The sequence below is a fragment of the Canis aureus genome, chromosome 17 (genome assembly GCF_053574225.1).
Source record: "Canis aureus isolate CA01 chromosome 17, VMU_Caureus_v.1.0, whole genome shotgun sequence".
Classification (NCBI taxonomy): domain Eukaryota; kingdom Metazoa; phylum Chordata; class Mammalia; order Carnivora; family Canidae; genus Canis; species Canis aureus.
Window position 1 is genome coordinate 24,510,284 of NC_135627.1, and position 25,715 is coordinate 24,535,998.

At 33.8% G+C, this 25,715-nt stretch overlaps 1 long non-coding RNA gene across 1 annotated transcript; it reads left to right on the forward strand.

Annotated features, from left to right (window-relative positions):
- Positions 1-2,972: 2,972 nt before the first annotated feature.
- LOC144287474 (uncharacterized) lies at positions 2,973-25,715 on the forward strand. The gene is made up of 3 exons (XR_013355262.1): positions 2,973-3,033; positions 21,228-21,305; positions 25,561-25,715. It is a non-coding gene; the product is annotated as an uncharacterized LOC144287474 (long non-coding RNA).

Consider the following 25,715-nt stretch of genomic DNA (forward strand, 5'->3'; position numbering starts at 1 on the left):
TTCCATTTGCATGGTACATGTTTTTTTTTTTTCTTTCAACCTGCATATATGATTAGATTTTTTAGTATTGTCAAGTATTTTTTATTCTCTGTAGTCAATAGTTATTTTAAATTCAGAGACTTTATAACTCAATTTGCTTTTTGTTTCAAGAAAAAAGTAAAGATATAACCAATTTGTTTGTTTAGGAAATATGTTGTACTCACAAAATAGAGGAAATTTCATTAAAATGTCCAAGAACCTAGGTGATCTTATAGGAGGAGTTTTTAGATGGGCTTTCTCCACTTTAATATGTGATGTTATCTATAATATATTTCCAGTCATACTGTGGATTGGATAAGGACTATTTTTTTTATTTTTGTAAATTTATTTTTATTGGTGTTCAATTTGATTAGGATTAATTTTAACATATATTATCAAGTGATGGTAACATATGAACATTTTCCTCAATATTGATTTGACTCATTTGTATACATTTTATGAAAATTCCCTAATACCTTTAAAACAAGAAAAAATTTCATATCTTAGAATTCACATCAAGATTATAAGGAGGTATAAAGTTAATGACCAGCCAGAAGTCATTCTTCTTATTCCGTGTCCATTCAAATTCCAAGAGTTAATGTTCATTTGTACGATTATTATAAAAGCAATTAAAATACTTTGTAATTAACCTAATAGCAGTATTTGCTTATATTTTATATTTCCATAGTGCAAGTAACAAATTTATATGTCCAACTAATTTCCATATGTTTAAAAATGCCTTCCATTGATACAAAAGAACTACCATAACTATAAATAGAACATTATAAAAACCTACGTACTTTACCTTTTTAAGGGGATTTTTAAAAATTATGACATCAGGGGAAAAACTAACGAAATTGAATACAGAGCACAAGCTTTGAGTATTCTATTAATAATTGGGAACAATTTTAAATGTCATCTGTATCCCAGATGTCTAGAGAAATAAAAATCATCAAGACAAACAAATATAAAAAGATAATCAGATTTTATGATTGCCACTACTTCAAAGAGTGGTATTTTTGTCATTTTATAGAAACCAAGTGATTGTAAAAACTAACTTTTCAGTGCTGTTATTTGTGGTGAAGGCAATGAGAAACAGCCTAGTTCTGTGAAATTGCCAATTACTGAGTTGGATAAAATTTAAAGAAAATTTGGGCACAGAGACGTTGTAACAGGATTTGGACAGGCTTACATTGAGAAGCTTATTAGATATCAAAATACAGATCTAGCAGGCGTTTTGATAAATAGGTCTGGAATTCGAGGGAAAAGTTCAGGAAAAATGTAATGGAGAATTGTTAATTTATGCATGGTATTTAAAGCATTGAGATTGGATGAAATAGAAAAAAGGGGAGAGCCTGGAATTGTGCTCTAAGGTACTCTAACATTTAAAGGTCATGGATATGTAGAGAATCTAGCAACAGAAATGGAAGGAGTAACCAATGAAGTAGGAAGAATAATGTCCTGGAAACTAGGAAAAACATAGGGCTTCAGGAAGGAAAATGTGGCTAGTTGCATCAAATACTATTCATAGGTGAAATTATATGAGAAGTGAGAAATTATCCATTAGATTGAATGATTTCCAGGTGATTGTTATCCTTGACGAAAACTCATTCAATCAACTTCTTTGTAAAAATGGCTCATTGGAGTCATTCCAGAAAGAAAAAAAAATGGGAGAAAAATAATTATGGACTTCCTTTTCAAAGATTTTTTATTAAGTACAGAAAAATAGCTTATTTGCAAAAGAGGACTCTGTTATTGATGTGGTTTCATTTATGTTTTTTTATGTTTCAAGGTAGATAAATTATAGCCTAATGATGCTGTAGATAATGAGGCAAAATGCTGAAATAATGCCTGTGCAGTTTTCATTATATTTTCTGTATAATAGTTCATAAACCTTAACAATTTTTTTTTTTTGAGAGAGAGAAAGCAAGTGTGCATGCATGGGTAGGGGAAGAGAGAGAGGGAGAGAGAATCTTAACCAACTCCATGCTCAGTGCAGAAGCCAATAAATGGCTCCATCTCATAACCCTGAGATCATAAGCAGAGCTGAAATCGAGAGAAAGACAGTTAACTGACTGAGCCACCCAGGCACTCCTCCATCCATTTTGTGTCTTACAGTTTTTGAGTTTCTTACAGATTTCTTTGTTAGTAATATGGATTATAAATGCCTTTTGTTTCCCACAATGTAGAGCTTGTCTTTTTACTTTATTTAAACTCTTACAGAATTTATTTATTTTAATGTGGTCAAATAAATTAATTTCACTTTGTGCTTGAGTTTTGAGTCTTATTTAAGAAATCACATGCTGCCATGATTTCCTATTTTTTAAAAATAAATGGTTTAGCATTATGCTTTTGTGTCATTTATGTTTTTAATCTATTTCAGAATCAGTTTTTCTGATACTCATAATACTCAAAAGGCTGGCTATCCCCTAAGTATTATTTTTTTCTCTATATCATAAATACTTCCCATATTTACATAAATATTATTATTAAATTTAACTTAAAGAAAAATTTTACTCACAGAATGAAGAAAAAATATTTCAATAAAATATTTATTTAAAAGGTATTCTCTGGGACACCTCTGTGGCCCAGTGGTTGACTGTCTGCTTTCCGCTCAGGGAATGATCCTGGCCTGGGATCCAGTCCTGCATCCGGCCCCCTGTAAGGAGCCTGCTTCTCCCACTGTCTTGGTCTCTGCCTCTCTCTCTCTCTGTCTTTCATGAATGAATAAATAACTAAATCTTGAAACATAATAATAAATAAAAAGTATTCTCTTTTCTATAACTACCGATAATGTAAATTAAGAACATGATGTATCGCTCTTCATAAAATTAAAGACATATACACACATATAATCTATATACCAAAAATCCATTCCTTTAGGTAATTTTATATGCTAATACTGTTTTTGTGTATTATAACATATATATATATATATATATATTTCATATTTCAGCACTTTGTGAAATGCATAAATAAAGCCATCCAAGGGCAGAGTTTCTCTTCTACATCTGGGTAAGTAAAGAAAATCCTTCCTCACAAATGAGCCCATTTTTTAATAGAAAGCCAAGTGCCTATTTTATATTAAAAATTGACCTCAAAAATTTTTTTAAAAATTAAAATAAAAAAAATGGACCTTAGTATTCTTATCATGAGATAAATCAACCCATGTAGCTCTTTAAAAAATATATTTTATTTATTCATGAGAGACACAGAGAGAGAGAGAGGCAGAGACACAGGCAGAGGGAGAAGCAGGCTCCCTGCGGAGAGCCTGATGCAGGACTTGATCCCCGGATACCAGGATCAAGTTCTGGGCGAAAGCGGCGCTAAACTGCTGAGCCACCCAGGGATCCCCCGATGTAGCTCTTTAATGTGGCTTTTCAGTGTTTAATATAATCAATTCTGGAGAGGGGGTGAAGATTTTTGTGCTTCTAGGAAATAAATTTTCAAATTTTAGATTTTTAAGATGTTTTAGGCATCATTGAGTAGGGTGTGATCATCTTGTTTAATGAGTTCCAGAGAAAGTGAATAAAGTTTTCAAAAAGGTCACAGATAACTTTATTGGTAGAATTAAAATTCTGGTTTTATCTTTCTAATGGAATGCTCTGAGTACTACATAAATCGAACATTAAGTTGGTTAATTAATTAAACCAATTATAATTTTAAATGATAATTTATAGCATCATTGTGTAAACTTTTCAAATGGAATTTTATGAAAAAGAATGTAGGATACTGAATATTTTTGAAGGCACCAATAAGGTAATCATAACAATAACAATTGTAACCATAATTAAAATTTGGAAGAAATATTTCAAAGTAATTGAGACTGATATAATGGCATTGCATGAAAAAAAAAATGGCATTGCATGCATGCATATGGAACGAATCTGAAGAAGTCATTGCTATGAGTGGGGATTATCTCTAATGTATTAAAGTTCCAAATAATACCTGCAGAAATTAAAATAATTATCTTCCTTGTCTACCACCTCCAGGTGTGATTCACAATTTAATCATCATCATCAACATTTTATATTTATAGACTTTCAATTGTACATTTGCATCACAATCTGTTTTTTAATTTGTTTCATGCAGTGTCACTTCAAGATAATTACAGTGTAATGCTAGCTTGGTAATCAAAATTGTAAATATGGCAAATAAGGATAACATAGTTTGTGTGTCTGGTGTTCAGTTGATAGTTTTCAACAGGGAAACTACAAGTAAAAGCAATGAACCAATTTCAATATCTACAAGGCAGAGATTTTTCTAATAAATGGGGTAGTATAGCCTAGGATAAAACAGATATACATTTCTATGATCTAATGTTGAAGACAGTACCATCTCCTAATGCAATCATCCAAAATTCTAAAATTTGAATTTCTTTCTTATGATTAATCTTAGAGTCAGAGATTTTATCACAAGGTTTAAGTCCTCAAACTGACTCCTACTCTTTTTTTCTTGCATCTTCAGTACATTAAATAATTATATACGTTTTGTTGAATATATATGTACATATATAAATATTTAATATTTGGAATATTAAAAATTTACAGGTACATATCTAGATAATGTGTTCTTCTTGCCTATATAACTGGGACACTGTCACTTTTAACTGCCTATGTGTTTAGCTCTAGCTAAAATCATGGATGCCAAGGAAGACTATTTTTTGCTTTGTGGTCAGTGCTGCAGTTTGCAAAACATGACACTGTGACTGCCTATTAAGCCCCAAGTCAGCTCAAAGACCATGTTGAACAAAGCTACCTCCTCTGTTGCACAGCAGGCTGGTCCATGTAACATCTTTGCTAGTTATAGCTTTGTTGAGTTGTTGAACTTCTGTTTGGAACGAACTTTGAAAACTTGTCTTTGCTTGCTGATTTATATCCTCACTTGGTTCAAAGAGGTGATTGGTGTCTATGGCATGGGCAGCACATTTTTATCCACAGAATTGTCAATACGCTTGAGTGAAATATTTTGATTGAACCAGTAAGAGCTTTAGAATGTAGTTGTGTTGGACATATTGATTCATATATACATGCTGTCTGTTACAACATAGCTCTTATATTCTCCTCCTACATTGTTCATTTGTTCTGTAAGTAAGGGAGGTCAGAAATAAGCATTCTTATTTCACTTATCAAAATTGAAATGAATTCCAGTAGTCGAAGTCTTCAGCACTGCTGGAAATTGTTGGATCGGAAAGTTGGCTTTGTGTGGTGGACAAATCACACAACTTCTCTTTTCCTCAGGTTCTCAATCTGCCAAATGGATGAAATACAACATTAATATTAAAGAACAATATCCTTAAAATGGGAGACACAGAATTCTGATTCATTTTATCTGATTTCATTCATTTTGCTGGTTTCATAATCAGATTATAATTAAGTAGTCATATGTTGGAAATTATTTCAAAAATAAAAATATGGATTTATAAAAGGACACTTAAAATTATTAATGGGAAGTGATTATTTACTACAGGACCCAGCTATATGATATTTAGATATTATTTTTGATGGGTGCTTTTAGAATATTATTTGGTTTATAGAGTTAAATTAGCATAAGGTGTGAAAAGTATTTTATTAAAATAGGCACAAACATCATTAACTTTTAGAAATAATGTACATATTGTATTAATTTAACCTAGAAAATCATCACATGGTTTATTGAACCGTTAACATATATATAGGTTCCTGACATATGACATATATATAAGGTGAAATTTAATTCTGTAAGTAGTTGCCAAATTGTGTTAAAGTTGGTTGCCACAGCCTAAGTAATACCATACAAAGTTTATGTGAACAATATAAGATTTCATGAAGTGTGCTGAGTTTATAAACTCATTAAAGTCTTTATTCATGGTGCATTAATATTTTCTTTACTCAGAATAAGTATTTCAGACCATTTTATATAGACCACTGCAATTTCAGTTTGTTACATATGATCTAAGGTGATGAAAACTAGGATAATTCAAAATCATCAAATACAATAAAAACATATATTGTGTCATGCTGTCTACTGCTGAATGCTAAGCAGTGCGCAGCTGAAACAGTCTGTACAGTCTAGTTCACCCTTCTAATCAACATATAGGAAGCATATAGGTCAATACATAGGAAAATGTAAGAATGTAGACATGCAATCAATATTAAATGAATGCTATTCTCTTTTGAGTTTTCAAATACACCATTTATAGGGCACTGATATTCTTAGTCATTTTAATTCAGGGGACTGATACCACTGAAAGTTGTGTACATCTTAGCTAGCTATATTTGTACATTTATTTCAAGAAAGATTATTTTCAAGATGACTGACTGCTGGCATTGGTAGAATCTGTGCCCACGAAACAGACTTTCAAAACGAACACACACTAAAGTGGAATTAGACATTTGCTTAATGAGCATGGATCAGATAGTATATTGAATGATCAACAAGTTATATAAATCATATATATTTATATACATATGCTCTTAGGAAGTAAGTCTATATGTCAAAATCTAACAACATTCTCAGAACTAGTAGAAAAGAACAACAATGCCAATTGTTTCACAGTTCACTTCTTTCTTGGCTGTTCTACCTGCATTGCACCTTGTCAACATTTCTAGAATAGTTAAGTTGTTCTAAAATTATTATGTGGCCCTTCTTCTCTAGCTAGAAAAGTAGAACATTGTAGTTAGAAAAAAGTAGAGGATTTAAACTGAAACAGGTCTTACACAATACTCATGTAGCTGCAGCATTGTATAAATGAGAATCTGAAACAGAAAACCTTAAAGTAATTTCTTTGAAATCATGCAGCTAGTTAGAAGGGGAATAAAATAAAATTGCTTATCACTTTATCTCACTATCAGCAAATAATACAATGTGGTCATTTTCTCTTTACTCTTGGTTAACTAGTGCTAAAGATTAGAAAATAAATACTGAAAAGGTTAACTTCTCAAGTTTTAAAACTGAGTTCTTGTTTTAAAGTCTGTCCCAACCAAAACTTTTATGAATTCCCATGAAGTGGATGGTTTTGTTTCATAAGTTTTTTGATGCGTAACATTTTTGTATATTTTATGTGTCTATACATCTTCCTGTGGCATATGGATAGATTTGATAAAATTGTCAAAAGAAAAAAAATGACCTAAAAGGTTAAATTTCATAACATAAATTTACATAACATAAATTTCATAACATAAAACAAAGTATATAGACACATTAAAAAAGTTAATATGTATACATATAGGTAGAATGATTAATATAAAAATTACCTGTTTTTTAAAAAAATATATGATAAGATTATGTATTTGGATTATAATTGAAGATGTATTTTTGTTTATTTTTATGATTATAGGACCTCTATTGATTTTTTTATTAACCAAGGGTTACAGTATAATTGTTTAGCTTATTATATAAGTTTCCACTGGAGTTGGCCATTACCAATTGTTTATTTCCTGTGGCTGCTATAGCAAATTAGCACAAATTTGATGGCATAAAATAACAAAATTGTATTATCTTACAGTTTCAGAAGGCAGAAGTCCAAAACTGGTTTCACTTGGCTGAAATCAAGGAGACATTAGGGCTCTGCCCTACCTCCACCCCCACAGATGTTCTAGAGAATCCGTTCCTTAACCCTTTCAGTTTTTGGTATCTATAACCATTCCTTGATTTGTGGCTGCATCACCACAATTTCTGCCTTAGTGAGCACATTATCGTCTCCTCTGTGTGTGCCAAATATTTTCTCCCTCCCTCTTTCGACAATATATGTGATTACATTTAAAGAACACCAAGATATCTGGTAAAATCTCATCTCAAGATGAGATTAATCACATCTGCAAAGAACTTTTTGCCCCTAGAAGGTACTATTTACAGGTTTCAAGGATTAGGGCATGCATTTATTTTGGAGTGTCATTATTAAGCCTACTACACTGATTCTCCTTTGCTAGTACTTACTTTTCCACCAAGAGTATCTTACAGCTCAGCGATAGACAGGAAACCAATTATGGTTTTTTAACACATTGACCTCTTCCACTCTTCAGTGCCTTTGCACTTGTTATTCCATCTGTCTTCAATGCTCTTTCTCATGGCTCTTGACTGACTTAATTGCTTCATATCCTTCAGTCTAATTCAGCTTAAAACAAACAAAAAACAAAAACAAAATAGCAGCAAAATATTCCTTGCTCTACCTACATTATAATTGATTTTGGCCTGTGTTCTCTGTATATATTTCTGTATTTCATAACTTTGTATTTTAGATATTTGTCACTTCTTTATTTCCTGATCCACAAAGAATATAAAACTTTCTTTTTCATATCTGGTAGTTACTTTATTGCCTGACACACAGTAGGATAGCAGTAGTGTTTATTGATTGCATTATTGTGTAAATAGAGTTAACTTCATTTGTAGCAATGGTAATTTACTTTAAAATAGTATTCTGTCCAGGGCTCCTGGGTGGCTCAGTGATTGAGCCTCTACCTTTGGTCCTAGGGTCCTGGGATGGAATCCCACATCAGGTTCCTTGCAGGGAGACTGCTTCTCCCTCTGCCTATGTCTCTGCCTCTCTCTGTGTCGCTCATGAATAAATAAATAAAATCGTTAAAAAAACAGTATTCTGTCACTAGGGAAATAAGCTGAATTGCAAAGAGAAAACTAGAGTCACTAAGTTATCTATAAATAAGAATTGGATTCTCTGTTAATACAATGGGTATTAAAAGGAAACTTTTCTAAAATTAAAATGAATAGCATAAAGAGTGTTTAAATATATTCTATTTTGGGATCATAACATTGTCTAGCTTATAAAAAAGAATTGATTCCTTATTAGAAAACTGACTATTTAAAATGAAATGTGTAATATATCCTAAAGAGGAATATGCCATTCATACATTTTAAGAAAACAAGTTTCTACACATTCTTTAACATATGAAAAGCAAAAACTCATAATACCATTCTATGACATTTCATCCTAAAACCTTATAGTACTGATCATATGTTTACTTAAATCAACTTATAATCAAGAAAATGTATTCTAGACTAGTAAACTGGAAGAGGAGGATACAGAGCATGGTGAGATGTGGCTCCTATTCTTAAGGAGATTTTCATATAAAAAGGGAGATAAAAATAAATTGACAATATGTAAAAGAATTGGGTTAGTGATAGAAATGTTAAAATACACAATAGGAACACAGAATAGAAATCAAAGACCTGTGTGTGTGTGCATGCGTGTGTGCACACATGGACACACACATGAGATGGATGGTAAAGTTTGGTGGGGAGCTGAAGAATGATTGTAGCTTTTGGACTGCACCCAGAAGAAGCAATAGGAATCCACCAGGCAGTCAGTCAGAAAGGGATAACTTAGTAAAAAATACTAAGGAGTCAGACCGGTTCAGAGATATGCAAGTAATCTAGATTATTCAGAGCAAAGATTCTCAAATTTGACTAATATATCAAACTGGGATAAACAGAAAAGAAATCTTGCATGCCTGGGTGACTCAGTCAGTTCAGCATCTGACTATTGATTTCGGCTTAGGTCATAATCTCAGGTTCCTGGGATCAGGCCCTACATCATACTCTGCACTGCATGGAACCAGCTTGAAATTCTCTCTCCCTCTTCCCTCCCCCATGTTCTCTCCCTCAAAAAAAAAAAAAAAAAAAAAAAGAAATCTTATATAATTCCCATTGATATATTCCAAAGTGTATTGTTACTTAATATCTATAAATACATATCATTTTAAAACATCTTACATATACATTATTATGAAGCTATAAAATTAATGCAAATTTATAAATTGTGTTTAATGAAAACTATAAAATTAGTAGGAATAAAATTAACATTTAATTAGTGTCCTGCTAGAATTCAGTTCTGTGTTAAATTTTACATATTTAACCTTAACTTTACTAATACAGAAAATGTCTGTTCTCAGAAAGTAGAAATGCATGGAATAACTGCAAATTTATTTTTGGAAAGATCAGGATAAGCAACTCTTCAATTTTATAAAATTTCTGCTCAGTGATTATTAGTTAAATGCCAATTTTAAATGAATGCTATTTGAGGATAATATTTAAATTGTGGGAGCATTTAACTTGACTTAAATGGTAGGTAAGTCAATGCGATTAATCCTGAAACTGGAAAAAATGAGGTCATACCTTAGATTCATATTGGCCACTGGAATTATCTGATCCAAAGCATTTTGAAAATAACTGATTAATCACACCTTTCTCTGCAAATTTTGAGACAAAGAAGAAACCGATATACCAGCCAGCAAGAGCTAAAAACACCCTTTTAATTACCAATAACAACAACAACAAAAATTGGAAAACATGGTTTGGCTCTGAGTCCAAATTTGCCACCTTACTAATATTATATCCTCATAAGTGTAGACACTGTAAACAGCATATATGAAGATTGTAGAGCTGACAATTAGAATCAGCCAGTATTAATTCATATCTTGGTCATATACCACAGTCCAATCAGCACCCAGAGTCAGAATGAAAAGCCACTCAAGAATAGTAATTTAATAATCAATGGAACACATCATTGTAACAGTACAGAAGGCAAAAACCTTTGTGGCCACATTAATAGTCACAGGAAAAACTATTTGGTAAAGTCCAATTTTTCATGATAAAATGATAACAAAAAACATTAAAAAAACTAGGAATAAATTGGACTTTGCTCATACTGAGAAAGAACATCTTACTACTTTTATTCAACATTTCTGCTAGAAGTTCTATCCAGAATAATATGGCAAAAGGAGGAAATAAAAGACATCCAGGTTGGAAAAAAAAAAAGAAGTGAAACTATCTTTATTTGCAGATGGAATGACCTGGTATATAGACACCCTCAGGAATCTACAAAAGAACTGTTAGAACTTATAAAATAAGTTCAGCAACATTACAAGATAAAAGATTGATATACAAAATAATGTATATTTGCATATAATAAGTGAATAATCTAGAAGTGAAATTAAGGCAACAGTTCCATTAAACATCAAAGACATCAAAAGAATAAAATACTTAGTAAATTTCACAAAAAAGTTCAAGACTTATACAATGAATATTGCAAAATATATTTGAACAAAATCACAATATAACTAAATAAATAGAAGGACATCTCAAAGTCATGTATTTAAAGACTTAATATTGTCACAATTGCATACTGCTCAAATTGATCTGTGAATTCAATGCATCCCTTATCATAATCCCAGGTGGCTTTTATGCAAAAATTGGTAAACTAATGCTGAAGTTCCTGTGGAAATACAAAGCTCCCAGAATAGCCAAAACAATGCTGAAAAGAATAGAGTTGGAAGACTCACATTCTCTGATTCCAAAACTTACTATAAAACAATAATCAAGACAGTGTGGTACCAGCACAAGGATTGACATATAGATCAATAAGCTGGAACTGATAGTTCAGAGATAAACCCTTATGTTTATAGTCAATTGGTTTTTGCCAACAGTGTCAAGATAACTAAAAGAGGAAATGATTTTTTTTAACATTATGGTGCTGAGATAATTAGATATCCACACAACAGAATGAAGTTGGTCCCCTACCTCATACAACACACACACACAGAAGAAAAGAAAAGAAACAAAGAAAGATAGAAGAGAAAGGAAAAAGTGAATCACAGCCCTAGATATAATAACTAAAACTGGTAAACTTTTATATGAAACCATAGAAGCATATTGTATCAGGCAGTTTTTTTTATATATGATGTCAAAACATAAGTGACACAATAAAATAAAAAATGACACAGTAAAACCAGAGTTAAGACACCTCACCAAAGAAGATATACAGGTATCAAATAAGTACGTTAAAAGATGTTTCACACCATATGCTCTCAGGAAAATGCAAATTAAAACAACGATAAAATAGCACTGCACAACTATTAGAATCATCAAAATCCAGAACATTGACAACACCAAATGCTGGTGAAGATGTGGAGTAACAGATACTCTCTCGCTTATCATTGGCAGGAATAAAAAATGATACAGTCACTTTGGTGGTTTATTATAAAGCTAAATATTCAATCATATGATCCAGATTGTGCTCCTCGGTATTTGTGCAAAGAACTTGAAAACTGATAACTGCACAAAAACCAGCACATGGATATTTACCAGCTTTAGTGTCAAACTTTGAAAACCAATCAAGTTGTTCTTCAGTAGGTGAAATGAATAAATTGTGGCACATTCAGACAATGAATATTATTTATTGCTAAAAGGATATGAGCTATCAAGCCATGAAATGTCATGAACTTTAATGCATGTTACTCATGAAAAAAAAAAAAAAAAAAAACAACCAATCTGAAAAGGCTACATAATGTATAATTCCATCTATAAGACATTCTGAAAAAGGAAAATTTTAAAATAGTAAAAGTATGACTGGTTGCCAGGGTTAGAGAGATGGGAAGGGTGAATGGGGGCAGATTTATTTAGGGCACTGAAAATACTCTGTATGATACTGTAATGATGCATATGTGTCATTATGTTTACCCAAATTGATAGAATGTACAACACCAAGAGTGAACCCTTATGTAAACTATAGACTTTGGATAATTATCATATAAATGTAGGTCCATCAATTGTAACAGAAGTCCCACTCTGGTGGGAGATAGGAATTATAGGGGGGCTATGGATGTGCAGGAGTAGGGAGTATTTGGAAAATCTCTGCACCTTCCTCTCCATTTTGCTATAATTAAAACTTCTAAAATGAAATCTTAGAAAAATCTTAACTCTGTATCTCATTTCAGATTTTAAATAAAATGTAGCTAAATTAAATTCTCAAACAAAAAAAGAAAAAATCTTAAAAGAGAATAAGTATTTTATATTTATAAATAAAATAAAATATTTTAAAGTCATGCATTTTGGAGAAGAGACTGGCAGTACAGTAGGATCTCTCTAGCAAGGAGGAAACAAGTAGGAAATTGACAAAACAGTGATAGATTAGTAAAAATGTCTACATACATTTAAAAAGTCTCAAAATACAAAACTCTATTATTTTAATTGTCTATTGAAAACAGATTCCTAAGCATGATACAAGATTTAAAGGTTTTCTTTAATAATGATAAAGGCCATCCCAGTAAAATGCATAATAGTTAAATTAATATTTTTGAGGAGTGCCATGCTTTTAGAGAAGAAATATATTCATACATATAGAGAATGTGAACAGTATGAATACATTTGAGGGGAAGAAATCAGTTTTAAACAATAGAATGCTGAGGTGTCTGGGAGGCTTAGTCACTTAAGTGACAGACTCTTGATTGCCACCCAGGTCATGATCTCAGGGTCTTTAGTTAGAGCCCAGGTTTTGGCTTTTCTGACTCCCGTGCTGGGTGTGGAGCCTACTTAAGAAGATCCTCTCTCAGAGAAGAGGCAAGATGGTGGAAGAGTAAGGAACCTTGTTTCATCTGGTCCCTTGAATTTAGCTAGTGACTATCAAATCATTCTGAACACCAATGAATTCAACCTGAGATGAATTGCTAGAACTATACAAGTAGAACCACTTTCTGCAAGGTAGGAGGTGCAGAGAAGTGAATCTGAAGCAGTATATCTGAAGATAAATGGTGGGGGGAGAGGGTAGCCACCGTAAGCTGGCTATAGGAAAGTGATATAGCCCCAGAATGCAAAATTGGAACCCTTAGAAATCTACTGCAGTGAGAGACATCTCTACCTGAAAGGTGCTCAAGTGGTGAAATGGGGGCAGAATTCTTGTTGGGACAGTGTGGTCTCAGGATCCCTGGAGTCACAGAAAGAACAAGGGTGCCTGAGTGGGTAGAGTTCCCAAGTATTGAAGCAGGGCAACTGGTTATGGACAGTGAGCCTAGGGTGGAGTGGGGGGGAGGGGGCTTTTCCATAAAGTTTGGTTTTCCAAAAACCTGGAGTCATGGCCTAGTTGGGTGACTGCTCTCCAGGTGGAGACCCTGCAAAGGACTGAAATGCAGGAACCCTCTACCTTCCCCTCGGAGGGGCAAAGCAGTTGCATGTACAAGGCTACCAGTCTCCTTGCCAGGGCCCTGTAAGTGCAGAAATAGGGGACCCTCCACGTTCTCCCAGGAGGATTGGTGTGAGCAGGCACCATAGGAGTCTGCAGAGTTTGACACACACAAAATTGAAGACTGCTTATCCCTGAGAGTTTACTGAAAAGAGGATACTTCGATTTTTCCACTCTGAGGCCAGATATCAGAGCATGGGCATGACCATTTTTGTTTTGGTTCTCTAAAGAAGTACAGAAAGCCTTCAGGGAACAAAAGCCCCAAAAAGCAACCAGGAACATCTTACACTGAACCCAGCCGCTGGCAAGGGGTGGTGCAACTCTGCCCCAACAAAAACACCTGAGAATCAGTGCAGCAGGCCTCTCCTCTAGAAGACCAGCTGGAGGAACAGATGAACTGGAAGTTTATGGACCTAACAACACTGCAAAACTCCAGTGCTAGGGGGAAAAGTATATAGAATTCAAGTTTTTTTTCCTCATTATTTATCTTTCAGTTTAAATTTTCCATTTCTTGTTTTTTCCATTTTAAACTAGTTTCTGGTTTTATCAACTCTTTGTTTTGAAGTCTTTTTTAACTTCCATTTTTTACATTTAGATTTTATTAATATATTCTTCTTTTTTGGCTTCTTTTCACTCTATTCAATTTTATTCTTGCATATATATGTTTTGCTTTCTTTAAAATTTTGGAAGTTAGTGTCCTCTAACACACAGACCAAAATACACTGAGGATCAAGTGGAACACCTTGTTTTGTCCAGCCTGTGAGATTATATTCTCCCCCCTTCCTTTTTTTTTTCTCATTTTTCTTTCCCTTTTTTTCTTTTCTTTTTCTTTAAGTTTTTGGTTTCTGACCTCTTTCATTTATCTAGTGTGTATTTTGCTTGGGTCATGATTGATATTTTTTTTTATTTTGTTCACTCATTTATCTATTTTTCTCTGCACAAAATGACTAGAAGGAGGAATTCCTAACAAAAGAAAGAATCAGAGGCAACCTCTCTGCCACAAATCTAACCAATATGGATATAAATAAAGTGTCAGAACTGGAATTTGACAATTATAAAGTTATTAGCTGGACTTGAAAAAAGCATAAAAGATACTAGAGAATCTCTTAGTGCAGAAATGAGATCTAATCAGACTGAAATTAAAAATGCTCTGAGATGCAGAGCATCGGATTCTCTAACAGCTAGAGTAAATGAGGCAGAAAAGAGTAAGTGACATAGGAGACAAGTTGATGGTAAGGCAGGAAGCTGAGGAGAAGAGATAAAAAACAACAAATGACCATGAGGGGAGGCGTCAAGGAATCAGCAATGCCATAAAATGAAAAAAAAAAAAAAATTAGAATTACTGGGGTCCCAGAGGGAGAAGAAAGAAAGAGGGAGTGGACCAGAAGGTATATTTGAGAAATTAATAGCTGAGAACTTCCCTAAGCTAGGGAAAGAAATAGGCACTCAGTCCAAGATGTAGAAAGAACCCCTCCCCAAATCAACAAAAATAGATCAACACCTCAACATAAAATAGTGAAGACTGCAAATTTCAGAGGTAAAGAGAAAATCCTGAAATCAGCTTGAGACAAGAACTCCTTAACCTAGAGGGCTAGGAACATTACACTGTAGCAGACCTATCCACAGAGACCCAGCAGGCCAGAAAGGCTGGCATGCTATATTCAGGGTACTAGATGAAAAAAAATATGCAGCCAAGAATACTTTATCCAGCAAGGCTGTCATTCAAAATGGAAGGAGAGGTAAAGAGGTTCCAGGACAGACAGAAACTGAAAGAATATGTGACCATTAAACCAGCCCTGTGAGAAATATTAAGGGGGAATCCCCTTAAGTGAACAGAGAGCCTGAGAGTAACAGACCAGAAAGAAACAGAAAGAAATCTGAAGAAACAGGGACTTTACAGGTAATATAATGACACTAAATTGAAATGACACTAAGTTGAAAATAGATCTACCCTAGGACCCAACAATTGCACTACTAGATATTTACCCCAAAGATACAAATGCAGTGATTCAAAAGGGCACCTGTACTCCAATGTTCATAGCAGCTATGTGCACAATAGACAAATTGTGAAAAGAGCCAAGATGTCCATCTACAGATGAATAGATAAAGAAGATGTGGTATAAAAGTACAATGGAATATTACTCAGCCTTAAGAAAAGATGAATACTTATCATTTGCTTCAATATGGATGGAACTGGAGGGTATTATGGTAAGCCAAATAAGTATTTCAGACAAAGACATTTATCATATGGTTTCATTTATATGTGGAATATAAGAAAGAGCACAGAGGATCATAGAAGTAAGGGAGGGAAAATTGAATGGAAAGTCATCAGGGAGAAAAACCATAAGAAACTCTCAACCATAGGAAACAAACTGAGGGGTGCTGGAGGTGAGGTGGGTTGAGGGAATGGGGTAACTGGGTGATGGACATTAAAAAGGGCATGTGTTGTGATGAGCACTGGGTGTTATATGCAACTGATGAATTACTGAACACTACATCGGAAACTAAGTATGTACTAGATGTTGGCTAATTTAATTAAAATTTTAAAAAAAGAAAGAAAGATGTTAGTTGAAAAAGAAAACATTCTCCCTTTCCCTCTGTCATTCATGCTTTCTTAAATAGATAATAGATAGATGATAGATAGATAGATAGATAGATAGATAGATAGATAGATAGATGATTGATAGATAGATAGATGATAGATAGATAGATAGTAGAATGCATGAAGCAACATATTTTTTTTGAAAAATAAATGCAGTTTACTCTTTTCCAGGCCTATTTCACAAATAAGATGTAAGTAAGTAGAAGTCTTACAGAATAATAGAGACAAAGGAATATTTGTACTTAAATGCTATTTGTTCATATGTTATCAAGGCCTCAAAAATACTGCTTTATTTCAAATTAGATCCCATATGAAATGTTGTTTATATCATTAACGTGCTCAGGAAGCATTTATGTAATGAAACTTATGTTTCATTACATTGTCATGAATTATGCATTTGTGGCTCTAATTCTTTATGTTTTTATTATACTAAGTAGAAGATTGAGGCAGACACATTAAGGATATTTTAAAATCACATTTGATAAGGAAACATTAATACTAAAGTTTGAGAACTATTTTCAGGATGATACATTTTACTGTGAAAATATGGGAAAGAAAAGCTAATAAATTTTAATAGAACTAATTATTATTCATTGTGAGCATACAGTATTTCTTAATTTAAATTTTACTGATTTTATTAGCTGGTTCATTAAATGCAAATTTTCACTTGTAACAACCAAAATGAATTAGTGACTTATTCATTTTGTTATACTGCGAATTCACATAAAATCTCTGTAAAAAATCTTTTGCCTGCCTGGTACCTTTGGCATTGATATGTCTCTTCACAAAAACTCAGAATATGCTCTGAGTTTCCATAGGGAAAATAAACATCTCATATTTCAACATTTTCTATCAAATGCTTGGAGTCCTTATGTTAAAAACACATCTAAACCTGATAAGCATTTGACTAATGTATTTCAGTGTGCGATGTATAAAACTTTTGATATGCTTCCACTGTATTGTAACTGAAGTTGATATGTTTTCTCCAAACACTAAAAAAGATACAAATCTGTTTTTTCTTTTGGAATTGAAGTACAGCAGAGTTGAATTGCCTATGATAAAAGCCAAGCCACAAACTCACGTGTGGCTATCCTCAGACAGCACAAGCTTTCTCATTTTCTTGTTTATCAGGCTCCGTTCATTTCATTTTAAAATTCTCCAAGCTATGGATCATCTCTCTGCTCTTTGGGGAGACTATTCCACCACCTAATACAGTTCACTAGTTATGTCAAAGCCCAGCTTTACTTGCTGGAAATCAGAGTAGAGTAGAATTTCCTTCTAACAGAAGGGCCATTTGACTCATTTTATTATTTTTATTACTGAACACCATAGTGAACTAGCCAGTTGACTGTGCTTTGAAAGACATGGGCCTGCCCTAAGGACTCACATCTCAGCAAATGATCCCTTTCCTCTGCCTGACTCGCACAGCAAAGGACAGAGAATGCAATCATCTTGATCAATGAACCTGAGTAAAAGCAGAAGAGGCAGGACACTAATCAAATAAGTGGATCTGCTGAGGCTAATCCTTCAACTGCAAACTTTGTTTCTTGAGGGCCCACTGGAGATAAGCAGAGAATAGAAAGCTAGACGGTGTGCTGTACTTGCATGCCTCAGAGAGGCCCTCTGCAGTGACATTTCCATTTAGTCACCTTGGGAATACAATGTAGTGTCACTGGCCTAGAAATGTATATTCTGCTTTGGATGTACTTCCACATACCATTTTGCTATTGTCCGCAGCCTTTAGGTCATAAAATATCATACCTGTAATTACAAGCATCATCACAGAGAGGAATAAGCAGAAAAAAAATTGAAAATAATTAGTCTTCATAAGGTTCCTCCTATATTATTCTTCATAGATAGTACAATTTAATGTAAAGAATAACTCTGGGCAAAGAATTGGAATTAAGATTTAAAATGTGACACTGAAAGCTACATCACCTTGAGAAAAAGACATTTCACCTCCCAACACTTCAAATGTATCTGTAAAACAGTAACTACTTCAACGGATTGTTGTGAAGTATATTTGGAATAATGTATTTAAAAATGCCATAGAGTACAGGTAGCAAATGCTATACTAAAATTTTCTCTTCACTTTAAAAACAATTACTGAAATTCCAATCCCAATTGAAAATGTTAAGGACTTCTACATAGTGTTTGGGGAAAAAAATAAAGAAAGAAGAAGAAAGAAAGAAAGAAAGAAAGAAAGAAAGAAAGAAAGAAAGAAAGAAAGAAAGAAAGAAAGAGAGAGAGAGAGAGAGAGGGAGGGAGGGAGGGAGGAAGGGAGGAAGGAAGGAAGGAAGGAAGGAAGGAAGGAAGGAAGGAAGGAAGGAAAGGAAAGGGAAGAAAAGTGTGACTTATTTTGTAAAAATGAAGTAAACTTTCACTGAGCTTATGAGGTCATTTTCATGAATGGCCAGAGTGGGCAAATTATTTAATGGAAAGAAGGAGATATTCTGCCAAATAGTATAAATATTTGTTTTACGTATTAAACATTAAATAATTTCTTTGAAATTCCTTTCCAACACTAGTTTAAACCTTTTGTCTCATTTTTTTTCATTAGTACCAGGTTCTCAGCTTCAAAATAGAAATTCCCTTTCAGGGCAGTCTGGGTGGCTCAAAGGTTTAGCGCCTGCCTCCGGCCCAGGTCGTGATCCTGGAGACACGGGATCGAGTCCCACATTGGGCTCTCTGCATAGAGCCTGCTTTTCTCTCTGTGTCTCTCATGAATAAATAAATAAAATCTATTAAAAAAATTCCCTTTTAAAAATGTTTAGTGAAATATCTAGCATATGCGTGAATATTTAAAGTATTAAGTATACTATATATTAAGAATACTTAAAATATGAATATGTGTGTGTAAATGTAGAGAACGGTTCTCACGAGTCAAGTTTATACCTAGAAAGAGAACTAATGAATGGACCTCAATGATAACACACAATGGGGAATATTTGAAAGGCAAGATTATACCAAGGAGAAAGGAGAGTTTGAGAAGTTGAGCCATAACGAGATCTCCCATAAAAAGAATATGTGCTGAGGTGCCATGTCACTATGTCTAAGAAACACACATACAGACACCACACACATACACATACATACCCCTTCCACGAGATTAATTAAGCATGGAGTGTGTGATGCAGAGGAGTCAGTATTGAGCAGAGAGCTCTGACAGCCAAAGTCAAGAGGAATATACAAAAGGTCAGTGATTTAGGACATATTTGTCTCCTCTCTCTCTCCTTGCCACCCTAAGGCATTGAAAGAGTCATTCCTTGAAGGAGAAAGAAGGGCAGCCTAGTTGGCTCACAGGTTTAGCACTGCCTTCAGCCCAGGGCGTGATCCTGAAGACCCGGGATCGAGTCCCCCATCCGGCTCCCTGCATGGAGCCTGCTTCTCCCTCTGCCTGTGTCTCTGCCTCTCTCTCTCTCTCTGTGTGTCTCTCATGAATAAATAAATAAAATCTTTACAAACAAAAACAAAAAAAAAAATAAGGAGAAAGAAAAAATGCATTTTAGAGTCAAGCTCTCCACCCATCAACTCCAAATATAGAGCATGTTGTGTGAGATGACTGAAGCCCTCATCTCAGGTACAAAAGTTAAGATGAGGTTCAAAAAACTTAATAATCAACATTAATAATATGTTAATGTACATTTAAATCCTACACTAATTCAAAAAATCATGATGAAGAAAATAATGAAAATTTTAAATGAAGACCCATTCAGTTAAGAGTCCCAGATTCAAGGCCATGATATTCTGATAGGGACTGACTGCATCCACATTACCAAAAGGTATTCGAGCACATGTAATGTCATTATGTACTTTTAAAAACATTTAATACTAATAAATATATGTTAAAAACACTGTCAGAGGAAAATATGATAAACAAGGTTTATTTTAACTTCATATAATTCAATAGTCCTTTGGGGATTTGGGCAAGCAGAGGTAAGCATAGTGGACCTGCTGTCTTAATTTTAGCAACTTCTTTTCTGGAGTTCATCCACAAGCCTTCCTTCAATATCACAAAAGATATTTGCTTTTTGCTCCCTTCTATGTTGTCCTCTGTCATTTTTATTACCAGTGTGATGCTGTTTAAGAGGCTATCATAAACATTTTTAAAATAAATTGTTCTCCTTTTTGCTTATCTAATATTCAGACATAATTATATTTTATTTATTTAATAACAGTGCTGGAGGACAGCTGTTTCAATGGTTTTCTTTCCTACATACATTAGCCCAGCTGATATCTGTTGAGATTTATTGGCTTAATTAATTATAGCTTGGACACCATGAAAGTCTTTGGAGTCACAAGAAAGCTTGATTTTCTTTGGAACTCTGGTAAGCATGGAAAACTAAATATTATGAGATTATTATGTGTATATGCACGTGTGTATATATAAATATAACAAAATATATACCATGTAATTATATCGATGGTTAAAAATTATAAAATATGGTTTATGCTAAAGGCTGAGTTTTTCTTTTTCATTCTTATCAGTTTCCTGCAGAATGTTTGCAATGTGCCAGCAGGTTGTACAAAAGAAAGGTGAAGCTAAGCTATTTCATGAACTCTCAAAACATGACTCTGTGAAATCTTTTGTCAGTAAGCCAACCTTCAATTAATCACGATGTCTGAGAGTCCTCTAACATCTAACATTATTTCCAGGTATGACAACTTTAAAGACAACCCCTCGAGGGCAATTCCCGTCTGCTATTTCAATACTTCTGAAGCCTTGACAAAAAAGTAGGTGATAGATACAAAGACCTTTCAAACTAATGTGCTTGCTTTTCTGGTTCCTGTAATGAAAACTATTTTTATGTGACTATCAATCAATTAACTTAGATGAGAAGATACTTAATTATACAGGAATGGAAGAAATGAAAACATCTTCCTTTCCTTAGGGGGAAAAAATGACTTTTTCCCCTCAAAGTTACAAGTTGTATATGTTTCATTTCTTTGATTTCTGCTAAAAAGATGAGCTATAAATCTTTGGGTATATATACTCTCAGTTAAATAAGCAAAACCGTAATTTTAAGTCATGCCTTTCTCTGAAAGGAAGTTTCCAGTTAATATTCTTGTTTAACTCTAAAGATCCAGAATAGAAGTAAGATGTTGAAGGGTCACCATAGTAGTCACATTAGACTCAAGATTTGACCTGACCCATGTCTATGAAAAAGCACAAGAATAAGAAAATAAGACTTAGCACTCTTCCTTTCTGTTTTTTTTTTTTTCCTGAGGAAAAAATTTGCAGTTGTATTAATTTTTAATGATGACCTTCTGCAACTATATTTCCTTGAAGACCACATTTAATAATAGTGACTTACATTAAAAATTCCACAACCAAACATTATATATATAACTATATTTTATAATTATTTTATTTAAGAAATAAATTTTGTGATTTTCAGTCCTACTGTGGTTATGAATCAGTTGTGAATAATTGAAAAAATACAGTAATATACAATCTACATTTCTGCAAAATATAATTCTAAAATAATTTGTTAACCATTTTCAGTTACTAATTAAATATGCACAAAAAATTAAAAAATATACAAATGAAAGCAAAATTCTAGTTTTTTTAAGAGAGAGAGAGAGCAAGCACAAGGTGGGATACAGAGGAGGGGCAGAGGGAGAGGGAGAGAGAGAGAGGGAATTCCAAATTTCAAGCAGTTTCCATGTTCAGCAGGAAGCCTGATATAGGGCTTGATCTCACGACCCTGAGATCATGACCTGAACTAAAATCAAGAGTCGGACATGACTGACTAAGCCACCCAGGTACCCAAAGACAACATTTTAAAAAATACTGGCATCAGTGTCAAATTACACAACATTCTTATATGAACACTAGTTAAAACCAACCTCTGTATTAACCTAAATTTGACTTATTTTAGTATCTCAAAGGTTTTCTAGAAGTAGCTAATAAAGCCAGAATTTTTTTATTAAATATACGCAACTTGTTGATAAAATTTGTGAGCACTATTATTAAGTGGAAAGAAACCTGTCCTCAAAACTTACATATATTTTATGTGTCAGAGAAGATGGAGTAGATATATTTTTTCCCATTTCTTACATGAAGTGCAACTAAAAACCCTGGATAGGTGACATATTTTCCCTCAATGCAACAAGTTGTGTGTGCTGCATCTCTCTTGTTTTCTGATTTCTTTTTGCTTCGTGCATTCTGGACTTGGAGCTAAAGAAACTGACAACCTAGAAATGTCAATTGATATGCACAATAAAAGCCCCAACAAGAGCCTGTTCTGTCAGACAATAGACCAGGAAAAATAGCATCATAGCATGACAGACAACTTTTAGAAAATAACCGCTTGTGGCAGCCAAAGCCACAGCCAAAACAAAAACAAAAACAATCCTGTGGCTTCTCACTCATCTATACCTGCAAAGGTTAAGTGGGGTCCCTAGACTGGCGAGGCGGTAATAAGGCCTCACTATCCCACCAAGGCAGTGTCACAGTGGGCAAGTGAGGACCTGAGATTTTCATTCCAGACACCCTGTTGTCAGAAGAGACAATACCGGGAGCGTGGATTGTTGTGCTGCAGTAGCAGTAGCAACACATCCCCTCTTTCCACAGCTGATGCTGTTAGAAGTGGCTGCATGTAGAATTCAAACTTTTACCATTTCCAAGTGCTAGAAAGCTGCCCTCACTGTAGTGTCATGGAAACCACGTGGGAAACTGGAGTGTCCACCTGCACCAGCATTAAGGAATAGCAACACCCACCTCAGGTATCAAGTGGGGTATCTGGATTTCTACCTCCACTTGTCTGGTAATGGGACAGTATCCCAGCCCTTTACTCACCAGAATGGTGTCAGAGAGAACCAGTTAAAGAGAACCTATGAGTCTAGCTCCTATGAGTCTGGACACAATACAAAAATATCTAGGTTTCAATAACTAATTCTTTTTTCATGCAAGGACAAGGAAGACATTCTAATAAGTATATTTTTAAAAAGATATTCAATAGGTGCCATTACTGCAATAGCAGAGATGTTAAAATTATGTGAGACATATTTTAATGTAGCCATGTTAAAAATGGTCAGCTCCAGTGATCAGTTATGAACACAGTCGAAACAAATGTAAAAGTAAAAATACACAACAAAGAAATAGAAGACATAGGGATGAAACAAATGGAAATTTTAAAACTAAAAAAAAAAAAAAAAAAAATAGCCCAAACAAATAAATTAACAAAAACACCTCTGTGAATGGGCTTGACAGCTAGAAAGCAAAAGAGAGGATACAGGAAATAATGAACTTAAAAATGGAATGACAGGGATGTCTGGGTGGCTCAGCGGTTGAATGTCTGCCTTTGGCTCAGCGCGTGATCCTGGAGTCCCGGGATCAAGTCCCATATCAGGCTTCCTGCATGGAGCCTGCTTCTCCCTCTTTCTTATGCTTCTGCCTCTCTCTCTCTCTCTCTCTCTCTCTCTCCCTCTCTCTGTGTCTGTCATGAATAAATAAGTACAAAAAAAATTAAAATGGAATGACTCAATCTGAATGACAAATAAAAGAAAAAAGACTGGAAAAAAATGAACAAAGCTTCAGGGATCTGTGGGTCTATGACAAAAGGGCTACATTTGTGTAACGAAGCTCCATGTGTTGGCATTATATTCAACTTTGGATATCTTTATATTCAAGCATTAAGAGCATATTCAATTAGAGTAGTCAAAATCTCAAAACTCTCGTGAACTACTTTGAAATATCCTGTCTCTAAATGTAAAACTTGGCATAGAAAATATATTATTTTAGGTTTACACTTTGCCAAAACACACACTTGCTTCCTGGTCCAAAAACTTCCCCTGAGCCCAACAAATCTATCATGATAAGAATAATTTACTCAACTCAGTGCAACTGATCTTTATTAAGTACCTATGAGGGGCCAGACCCTCTGTATTTGGCATCTGTTCTCCCTTCCTGGCACAGATTTCTTTTACCTAGGCCACATGGCAAACTCCCATTCTTCCATAAAATTCAGTCCAAATACAGTCTTTATAGACCCTCTCAAAAACATATGTGTGTTCTTCAGTTTTACTTCCAGTTTAATACATTATGCACTGATTTCTGCCATCCTAATTAAACAGTATGCTCTCAGAAGCCAGGACTCTCTCTTCTCTGTCTTTTCTATTCCAGTTGCATTGAAGTATCTTCTGTCACAAAATTTATTCATAATTATCTGTTGCATAAATAAGTGGACCAATGTATTCAGATATGCATCAGATATTTTTTTATTGCCTATTGTGACCAGGCATAGTAATATACCCAAGGTGAATGAATGAATGATGTTACTCATTATTCTAAAGAATTCAAATTTTAGTGTAGAAAACATACCATTAGAGTACAGAAGTAACTATTCTAGACAATGAGCTCTATACAAACCCCATGTTGTTGGAAGGTTTTAAGAGTAGGCATAATTCTGAGTCTTTGTATCCCAGGAAGCCACACATCTCACAGTACTCTAGAGTGTATGGTATTTTACATTTTTTAGAAAAGGAAAGACAAACATTTTTGCAATACTGACTATGTAACTGCCCTATCCCCTTTCGAGAAATAACACAAGTCATGTTTTAACTACTTGACTAAATTGTCTTGCTAGTACACATCACAGGGCTCAGGATATAGTTAATTCTCAATAAATACTCTGTTGAAAAAAAAAGGTTAAATAAATGGTCAAATTAGTGGCCTTCAAACTCTTACCCTATGAAAATCCTTCCTGAATATATGTATATTTTAAATATAAAATGCACATCTCCTACTACAACAAGATATCAATGCTTTTAAAAAAATACAAAAAAATAATTTTGTAAACATAAAATAAGCAATGTTTATATAATAACTTGTATTTATTATTAATGATAAATAATTTAAAAGTCTGTGATTTAATTTAATTAATATCAAAACTTATAGTATCTTTAAGAAATATCTTAGTTATTAAACAGTAAAAAATAGTACCTTGAACACAGAAGAATTTTATTTTTTTCCTGTTTTAAACAGCATAAAAATAAGAAGTCCACAACTATTCCATCTTTTCAAGTATGTTTTCAAGGACCACTATCCTGTCTTCCTAATCTGTTATTTTCAATGTAAGACTTTCATGTTTTTGTTCACACAATGGCTGCTACACCTTTCATACTCATCTGTCATCTAGG